The 9,294-nt window shown below is 44.1% G+C and overlaps 2 long non-coding RNA genes across 2 annotated transcripts; both read right to left on the bottom strand.

The window, feature by feature from the left end:
* Nucleotides 1–1,726: 1,726 nt before the first annotated feature.
* LOC132900129 (uncharacterized) lies at nt 1,727–6,174 on the bottom strand. Its single transcript, XR_009656756.1, has 3 exons — nt 5,837–6,174; nt 3,743–3,868; nt 1,727–3,580 (listed from the first exon to the last, which is right to left on the bottom strand). It is a non-coding gene; the product is annotated as an uncharacterized LOC132900129 (long non-coding RNA).
* Nucleotides 6,175–6,494: 320 nt separating this feature from the next.
* On the bottom strand, nt 6,495–7,383 carry LOC132900128 (uncharacterized). The gene is made up of 4 exons (XR_009656755.1): nt 7,248–7,383; nt 6,982–7,118; nt 6,644–6,735; nt 6,495–6,554 (listed from the first exon to the last, which is right to left on the bottom strand). It is a non-coding gene; the product is annotated as an uncharacterized LOC132900128 (long non-coding RNA).
* Between the last annotated feature and the right edge of the window lie 1,911 nt (nt 7,384–9,294).

The following is a 9,294-nucleotide window of genomic DNA, read 5'->3' as shown; positions in this document are numbered from 1 at the left end:
TTCGTGAACATGTCGTGAACTACTCGTGAACTTGACGTGAGCTGTTCGTGAACTATTTGTGGCAGTTCGTGACAGTCGTGGCATGGCGCGCACTTCCACGCACTGGCACGCATCCTCCCGCATCGTCCCGACGAGTTCACGACGAGATCACGAACAGTTTGCGCATAGTTCACGACCCGGTCGCGAAATTTTGTCGTGACCAAAATTTTGAACATTTCAAAATTCTCGACCCGACATGGCACGCAGTCACGACGGGTTTACGCACACTTCACGCCAGTTTACGACTAGTTTGCGTACTGGCACGACTCGAGTCGTGCCAATGCGTGCCACGGAATCGTGCAAGTGTCAGCCTAGCCATAGTTGAAACTTTGGATCCTCTGTGACAATGATTCCAAAGAGAGATACTTCTGGTTGACAAGGTATTGAAAGACAAGTTTGAGTTCATACTGTACTACACCTTCAAGTAAATCGTGCATTATGTCAACTGCATAATTGTCAGAGGTCTCATCTCATCTCATTATCTGTAGCCACTTTATCCTGTTCTACAGGGTCGCAGGCAAGCTGGAGCCTTCCCAGCTGACTACGGGCGAAAGGCGGGGTACACCCTGGACAAGTCGCCAGGTCATCACAGGGCTGACACATAAACACAGACAACCATTCACACTCACATTCACACCTACGGTCAATTTAGAGTCACCAGTTAACCTAACCTGCATGTCTTTGGACTGTGGGGGAAACTGGAGCACCCAGAGGAAACCCACACGGACACGGGGAGAACATGCAAACTCCACACAGAAAGGCCCTCGCCGGCCACGGGGATCGAACCCGGATCTTCTTGCTGTGAGGCGACAGTGCTAACCACTACACCACCGTGCCGCCATTGTCAGAGGTGTGGAAAAAAAATGCAATGTATTGAGCAAGCATGTCTTTGACACCAAATGTTGAACCCAACATAGGATTTTCCTGTAGAACCACAATGTTCTGCATGGACTTCTTTTGTACAAAAAAAAAAATCATGCCAGGGTCATGTTCAGTAAAGACAGACTGTGACTCACCCTTACTTGTCAAACAAAATCTACAGAAATATGTAGCACTAAAGGACTCAACAAAACCAAACAGTCCATGTAAACCTAGGTTGTCACCTGTTACTTGTATAACAGAACCAAGCAATGGGGAGTCTGAGAAAGGCACATCAATTCCTTGTGTTTCAAGTGTTTTAAGATCATCAACAAGAGGCTTTAGAAATGTCATCAAATCCGTAAGTCTTCAGGTCTTGTGAGTGAAAGAGTGCCACAACATGTATATTCATCAACACAGAATTATATTTTGGGGGCAGGTTCCTCAATATAAAGTAAATACAACCAAGTTTGGGCGGCACGGTGGTGTAGTGGTTAGCGCTGTCGCCTCACAGCAAGAAGGTCCTGGGTTCGAGCCCCGGGGCTGGCAAGGGCCTTTCTGTGTGGAGTTTGCATGTTCTCCCCGTGTCCGCGTGGGTTTTCTCCGGGTGCTCCGGTTTCCCCCACAGTCCAAAGACATGCAGGTTAGGTTAACTGGTGACTCTAAATTGGCCATAGGTGTGAATGTGAGTGTGAATGGTTGTCTGTGTCTGTGTCAGCCCTGTGATGACCTGGCGACTTGTCCAGGGTGTACCCCGCCTTTCGCCCATAGTCAGCTGGGATAGGCTCCAGCTTGCCTGCGACCCTGTAGAAGGATAAAGCGGCTAGAGATAATGAGATGAGACAACCAAGTTTGTAGATCCCTTTCTTTGAACCTAAGGGATTTGCTGTCTCAAACTCATCAAAATAAAAGTTGAAATCTGTAGAGCATGTTTTTTCTGGAAAAACAAAATGTTACTTTTGAAGTATGAACCATCACATGCGTCTTTATAAATGCCTTCTTCGTGATGTTTGGCTTGCAAGAAACTTTCATATAATTCAGTGTTCTTGAACATAGACTTAAGAGTTCAGAGAATGGGTGTATACACAAATTTATCTGTTATAGGGACCTGACTAAACTCCTGTTTGATCTCTGCGAACATCAAACCGCACCCCAAGAACATTCAACAGGCTCAACAATTTCCCACTTTTCCTCAAAGAACTTCTGTCGTTTGACTCTTGTATTCAAGGATGAGAAAGGATTTTCTAGTTGATCAAAACACTTTTCCACCTTCTTTTCCAAATCTGTGCCTTGAATTTCTGACGTACAGCTAAGAACTGCCTCTCTCGCTTGCATATGAATGTCATTTACAAGTTCCTCCATGGACCCCACCATTGCTTGGACTGTGCTCTCAGCAACACCTGATGCTTGCAACTGTGCGACAACAGAAGCACACGTTTAACACGTGATTGTCAACAGAGAGCTGGCTAGTTATTGGAGAGCCTGTACTGACTGCCTGTAAAGTTGAGGGCTCACCAGCTTCATTCTGAGTGTCCACATTTTCAGCAGTATTAATCAAAGCAACATCTCTATGGAAATGAACAAGATGCTTCTTGAAACCTGAATAAGTGCAAAATGATAAACAACATCCCGGCTGTCCACATTTCAAACAAGCCTTTCCAGGATATAGACTGTGGTGGAGTCTTAAATGCTGACAAAGCAATGCAGAACTTGTGGTGTGCCTTACAGACATAAAGAAACATATTTGGCATCCAAGGATATTTATTACCTCAAGTGTCGTGCAAAAATCTTGCTCTTAGCTCCTTCACTCTGGGACTTTCCTTGGCACTTCCTACATCGATGTTAAAAAATGTGGTTTGGATGAATGTATATGTAAGGATTTATTCTTAATTGTAAGAATTTATTCTTAATAATTGTAAAGGATTTATTCTGTTCAGCTAAAACAGTTAAAAATGACCTTCTGGTCAGCTAGACATTGTTTAAAAATTCCATTTCTGTCGTAAGGCTGTGTTCTATCTTAAGAATAGGCTGTACATCAGAACATTATTGATAAGAAATGGCCTTTGATATCTGTCTGAACATCCTATCAGAATATTTTGCTTATTGACGTAATTAAGATGTGACCTGCTCAGACCAAGGTTTCACTCACACATACAGAAGGTTTTCTCTCTCTCTCTCTCCAGCATACATTCCTTTCTCAGTCAACCTTGAGTATTGTTGATAAGGGCTTACAGACTGACCTAGTTACAGATAGCAAAACACACATGCATATAAAATCTCCTGTTTTCTCTTTGCCTTTCGGCGAAGCTGTGAATAAAGATGGTGAAACTAATTTCTGGGTTCCTGTCTTGTTTCATGATTCGCCCCAGAGTTCTGGGTGACATGGGGGGACCGATCTGTGAGAGGGTAATCGCTCCGATTGGGGCAAGAGGAAGAGATGGTAAATCTCTGATCTAACAGTATAGAAGTTGTAGAGGGATTCATGGTAGTTGACACTGAAGATGAAGTGTGCTTTGAAGAGCTCATTGAAAGCTGCCAGGGATGTCTGTGCCTTGCAAGGGATGGCCTTGTGATCAATGATGACACAGTATCTTTGGATGCTGTTCTTCTTTTCACCAACACACAGGAGGAAGGGCTGTCCTGGCTCCACAACAGCAAGGAAGGTTTCAACACTGGCTCCCATCTTTAACAAGATGTAAAGAACAATCATGAGAAAATCTTGAAATGTAGCACTGCTACATTCAAATGACTAACTAAGCCAATAAAAAAAAAAAAAAAAAAGGGGCTTCAACACAAGACGTAGGATCATCAGAAGAACTGCACAAGTGCATTACTATTTGCTTACCTGCAAATCTCACAACGTGGTCAACAGCTTGACAGGAGCTGATTTTAGCACTCTTCTTGTGGCCTTTGGAGGTAGGGGGAAGCAGGTGAACCAACAGTCAAATGCTTGACAGGTCACTGTCCCAGCCTAGGGGAAAAAGAGGAGAAATAGACATTCACTTCATAAATAATTTAGATATTTTAAAGAGAAGAATGAGCCAAGCTAACCATGAGTCATGCACAGACAAGAGGTCTTCAATGTGCTCATTAGAAGTCAGTTTTTTGCAGTCTGTCAGGAGCCTACGTTTGAAAAAAGTAGGCCATTTTGCCAAAAATCTGCCCGACACTTCCTCTCCAAACATCATGGTGAAGTCTTGGTCAATCTTGTCTGTGAAGATTCTCAATCATCCAGGTCATAGTAAACTGTGGGTGGTAGAAATGGGCAACTGGACTTGCTTGAAAATTCTTGAAAATGTTTCACCTCTCGTCCAAAAGGCTTCCTCAGTTCTGTCTGACTAATAGGGAGTATCAGATATTTATCTTCTCCTGGATCAGAATCAGAAACAGAATTCTGATGACCAGCTCATCTAAGGTGTCATTGAGGCATCATGTTGGTGTGGGTCACTGGAGGCTGGGTGTGAATGGCGAGTCATTAGGGTGATCAAAGGCAATCTGACTCTCTCTGTCCTCCTGTGAGTCACCGAAAACAGCTGGGTCCTTGCATACACCCAGCCGTCTGGGAAGAGTGTCCAAGACCGCCTTGTAGATGTTTGACAAATGATGTCTTAGACCCCCACCTCTGTTCAGTGATGGCCGTTCCAGGTTGACAAAAATGGCTTCTTTAACTCCTCGCTCATACCAACGATCCTCTCTGGCTAAAATGCGTACGTTACAATCCTGAAATGAGTGTCCTTTATTATTAAGATGAATGTAGACAGCCAAGTCCTGGCCTGAGGAGCTGGCTCTCCTGTGTTGGGCCAAGCACCTGTATAGCGGTTGTTTCGTCTCCCCAATATATGAATCCGTGCAATCATCACTGCACTGAATTGCATACACTACGTTGTCCTGTTTGTGTCTGGGTATTCTGTCCTTAGGGTGGACCAGTTTCTGCTTCAGGGTGTTACTGGGTCTGAAATGTACGGGAATGTTGTGTTTGTAGAAGATCCTCCTGAGTTTCTCGGATAGACCAGAAATGTAGGGAATGACAATGTTCTTGCGTTTGTTCCTGTTATCATCCTTGTCAGTTATGTTCCTTTTTATGCTCTTTAGGAAAGCCCAGTTGGGATAACCGCAATCCTGAAGTGCTTCCTTGATATGATTCTGCTCCTTCTCTTTTCCCTCTAATGTTGTAGGAATGTTCTGAGCCCTGTGTTGCAAGGTCCTAATGACCCTCAATTTATGTTCCAGTGGGTGGTGAGAGTCGAAAAGTAGGTACTGGTCTGTATGTGTGGGTTTCCGGTAGACCTCGATACTAAGGCTTTTGTCTTGTTTAATGTGTACATCACAATCCAAGAAGGCTAGATTATTCCCACTGACATCCTCCCGAGTGAAGTTGATGTTGCTATCCACTGCATTGATGTGTTTCGAGAAAGCTTCCACCTCATGGATTTTCCATAAGACATCATTTGTCAAACATCTACAAGGTGGTCTTGGACACTCTTCCCAGACGGCTGGGTGTATGCAAGGACCCAGCTGTTTTCGGTGACTCACAGGAGGACAGAGAGAGTCAGATTGCCATTGATCACCCTAACGGGCAATCCTTTGATCACCCTAATGACTCGCCATTCACACCCAGCCTCCAGTGACCCACACCAACATGATGCGTCAATGACACCTTAGATGAGCTGGTCATCAGAATTCTGATTCTGATTCTGATCCAGGAGAAGATAAATATCTGATACTCCCTATTAGTCAGACAGAACTGAGGAAGCCTTTTGGACGAGAGGTGAAACGTTTTCAAGAATTTTCAAGCAAGTCCAGTTGCCCATTTCTACCACCCACAGTTTTCTTGGTCAATCTACAGAAAAACACGCGTTTTTATACTTATGCAACTTAGAAGTGTATACTTTGAGTGACAACTCACTTTAAAAAAAAAAAAAAAAGTTGTCTTTCTTACCAAGCCAGTGATGTTGAGGAATCATGGGAAGACATCCAAGACTGTCGAAGAGCACTGCTGATCTTGAACCAGTGTTTGGCGGTACTGAAACGTGGCCCTCATCTTCTCTTTGATTGCCGATTCATCAGTTGAATGTTTCAAAAAGGATACTGCTTCATGACAGTGCTCATCAAGCAGCTGCTTATCAGTGCAGAGAACCTCCCTCTTTGGACTATCTTGATAGGTTGTGCTGGTGGAAGATCTCCAGGACTGAGCTGCAGTGTTGCGCTGAACAGTCTTTATCCTCCAGGCCAAGTAGCTGGATCCACTCTGTGGGTCATAGAAGTGTTCCTCATTCTCATCTCATTATCTCTAGCCGCTTTATCCTTCTACAGGGTCGCAGGCAAGCTGGAGCCTATCCCAGCTGACTACGGGCGAAAGGCGGGGTACACCCTGGACAAGTCGCCAGGTCATCACAGGGCTGACACATAGACACAGACAACCATTCACACTCACATTCACACCTACGGTCAATTTAGAGTCACCAGTTAACCTAACCTGCATGTCTTTGGACTGTGGGGGAAACTGGAGCACCCGGAGGAAACCCATGCGGACACGGGGAGAACATGCAAACTCCGCACAGAAAGGCCCTCGCCGGCCACGGGGCTCGAACCCGGACCTTCTTGCTGTGAGGCGACAGCGCTAACCACTACACCACCGTGCCGCCATAGAAGTGTTCCTGTAATATTAAAAACAAATTGTAGCGCAAGTTCAGAACATATTACTACTCCATAAATTGACATACAAGCTTTTCATTTACAAACTTACAGATCCATTGTCCAAGTATGGATCTCTGAGGCTGGGAAATAGAGATGACGCCCAAAGCATATTTACTTCGCACAGAGACGGGTGGGCTCCTCCTGAAAGATATACGACATTACTACTACATTTCCTTCAGTTTAAAAAGATACAAATTTTTACTATTGTTAGCTTCAGTGAGTTTTAGTCTCTCTCAAATTGTTAGTTTTTGTATAATGTTTTAGCCATTTAATATCTATTTCTATCATAGGAAATTGCTTTACTAATATGCAATGTCGTAAAATGAGTGTGCTCTTTTTAAAAATAAATTTCTATATTAAGTACAAATATGGACATTCAAGTCTTACCCATGAATTTCAACCACATCGGCCACAAGAAGGTTTACCAGCTGTCTCCTTGTGCTATCCGTCAATGTTTTCATTTTATCATATTCATCCAAAATAATCTGTCCACCCGGTTTAGCCTGGAGAGCATCTTTCACCATCTAAAAGATAAGGAATCAGAAAGTTAGCAGTTATCCGTCATTACATCCAACAACAAAACCACAGTTTAACTGCACAATATCTTTGTGTCTGATATTTGATAACTATCATTTGTTACAAAAGCTGCATACCTCTTTTGCCGATTCTCATTCAGCATGGGTTCTCTTCCCTCCATTTGTCTGAACAATCACTGTTGCATCTGATGAATCAGAGGATGCTGGCAAGGAGTCTCCTGACAGATGAGTTGTCTGACATGGTTGACTCCAATGAAATATACGATAGATCGTTTTGAAGCACAACTGTAAACAGTTTTAAAAAATGTATACACAAAATGAAAAAAATAAGTAGTTCTCCACAATATTCATTATTGACGATCCACTCCCTCCCTAACAAGGCTGAGTCTCACCTGTTGACTTTTCAGTTGTCACCCTAACAGTAAGGTTCCCTGCTTGCAAAAGCTCCTCAAACACATCTGCATCAAGTTCAAGTTACTTTATTTGTACCCGAAGGTAAACTTGTTTTGCAGTGAAGTGAGTCAGCTTTCTCTTCCACACACGCCAAACACTTAAAACATCTAACATAAAACACAGTGTAATAAACATAACATTTAAAAAAAAAAACTCACATAAAACACAACATTAAAATATAAAACACATAAAACCCCACATGAAGCTAAGACTTATTAAAGAGGCTTATGGCAGCAGAAACAAAACTGTTTTTACATTGTGGTACGGTACTTTATATCTACGTCCTGACAGGAGAGGCTGGAACTCACAATGTAGTGGGTGAGAAGTGTCCTTTAAAATTGATCCAGATATCCTCTGTACCTGTCTGGAGTACAGTGATTCTGGATTTAACTGCATCTCTCCCATCAGCTTCCTGGACCACTTCACTATTTGGTTCAGGCACCTCTTATTATTAGACGACAGATTACCAAACCAAGACACCAAGCAGAAAAAAAACCGATTCAATAAAAGCACGATAAAACAGGGTCAGCAGTGTTTTGTCAATGTGAAATGATGACGGTTTCCTGAGGCAAAACAGACACTGGTTCCCCTTTTTATATACAGCTTCACAGTTTGCCTCAAAAGTCAGTTTATGATTAATGACTGTGCCAAGATACTTGTATTAGAGGTCTGCACGGGACAGAATTTTCAGTCCCGCTCCCGCAAAGATTTATGATTTTCAGTCCCGCTCCCGCCCGCGCCTGCCATATTTTGTCCCGCTCCCGCCCGCAAATCCCGCATGATGCAGACATTCGCATTATTTCTCACGGAAGTTCTTGTCATTGGCTTGGGGAATTAAACATGCTGAGCTTAGCTGAGCTCTCCACTGACCGATCCTTCACCTAGCGCACGTAGCGAGGGTGCGCGTTGCCAGGCGGCATGTGCAGCTGAGGCTTTACAGAGATACCCATTGTGAGCTTCACTAGAGGAACTCTGCTCTTCTGCCATGATCGGAGATCTCAAACACGGAAGAGTGGAAAGGAATCAGAAACATACGCGAGATTAGACCACTGTGGCAGCGGGGGTGTGGCCAAGCAGCAGTCTGTGAATGGAGGGCGGGGTCGGGGAAGGTAAGTGGCTAGGTCATTACACCTGATGTCAATTTGTGTGTGTGTGTGTGTGTGTGTGTGTGTTGCAGGGATGGAGTATAAAGGGAGGGGGAGAGGAGAGAAGAGGGATTCGCTCCCCGACCACAACACGTGTGTGTGTGTGTGTGAGTGAGAGAGTGAATGAGTGAAATTAAGCTGAAAAGCTCAATAAAGTGAGTGGGTGTGAACACGAACTCTCGCCTGCCGTGCTTCTGTGCTCCACCCACATCGGGGATTACTACAGTGGTGCTGAAACCCGGGACGCACACCACTCACTTTATTGAGCTTTTCAGCTTGCTTTCTTTCTTTCGTTCACTCACTCACACACGTGTTGTGGTCAGGGAGCGAATCCCTCTTCTCTCCTCTCCCCCTCCCTTTATACTCCATCCCTGCAACAAACAAACACACACACACAAATTGACATCAGGTGTAATGACCTAGCCACTTACCTTCCCCGACCCCGCCCTCCATTCACAGACTGCTGCTTGGCCACGCCCCCGCTGCCACAACCACATCCGCAAATTTAGGCATCTTAAAATGTTTTTATTAATGCCAAATAAAATATCCAGCACAAATTATATATG

Source organism: Neoarius graeffei, chromosome 16 (assembly GCF_027579695.1).
Source record: "Neoarius graeffei isolate fNeoGra1 chromosome 16, fNeoGra1.pri, whole genome shotgun sequence".
Classification (NCBI taxonomy): domain Eukaryota; kingdom Metazoa; phylum Chordata; class Actinopteri; order Siluriformes; family Ariidae; genus Neoarius; species Neoarius graeffei.
This window is presented reverse-complemented; position numbering and strand designations above follow the sequence as displayed.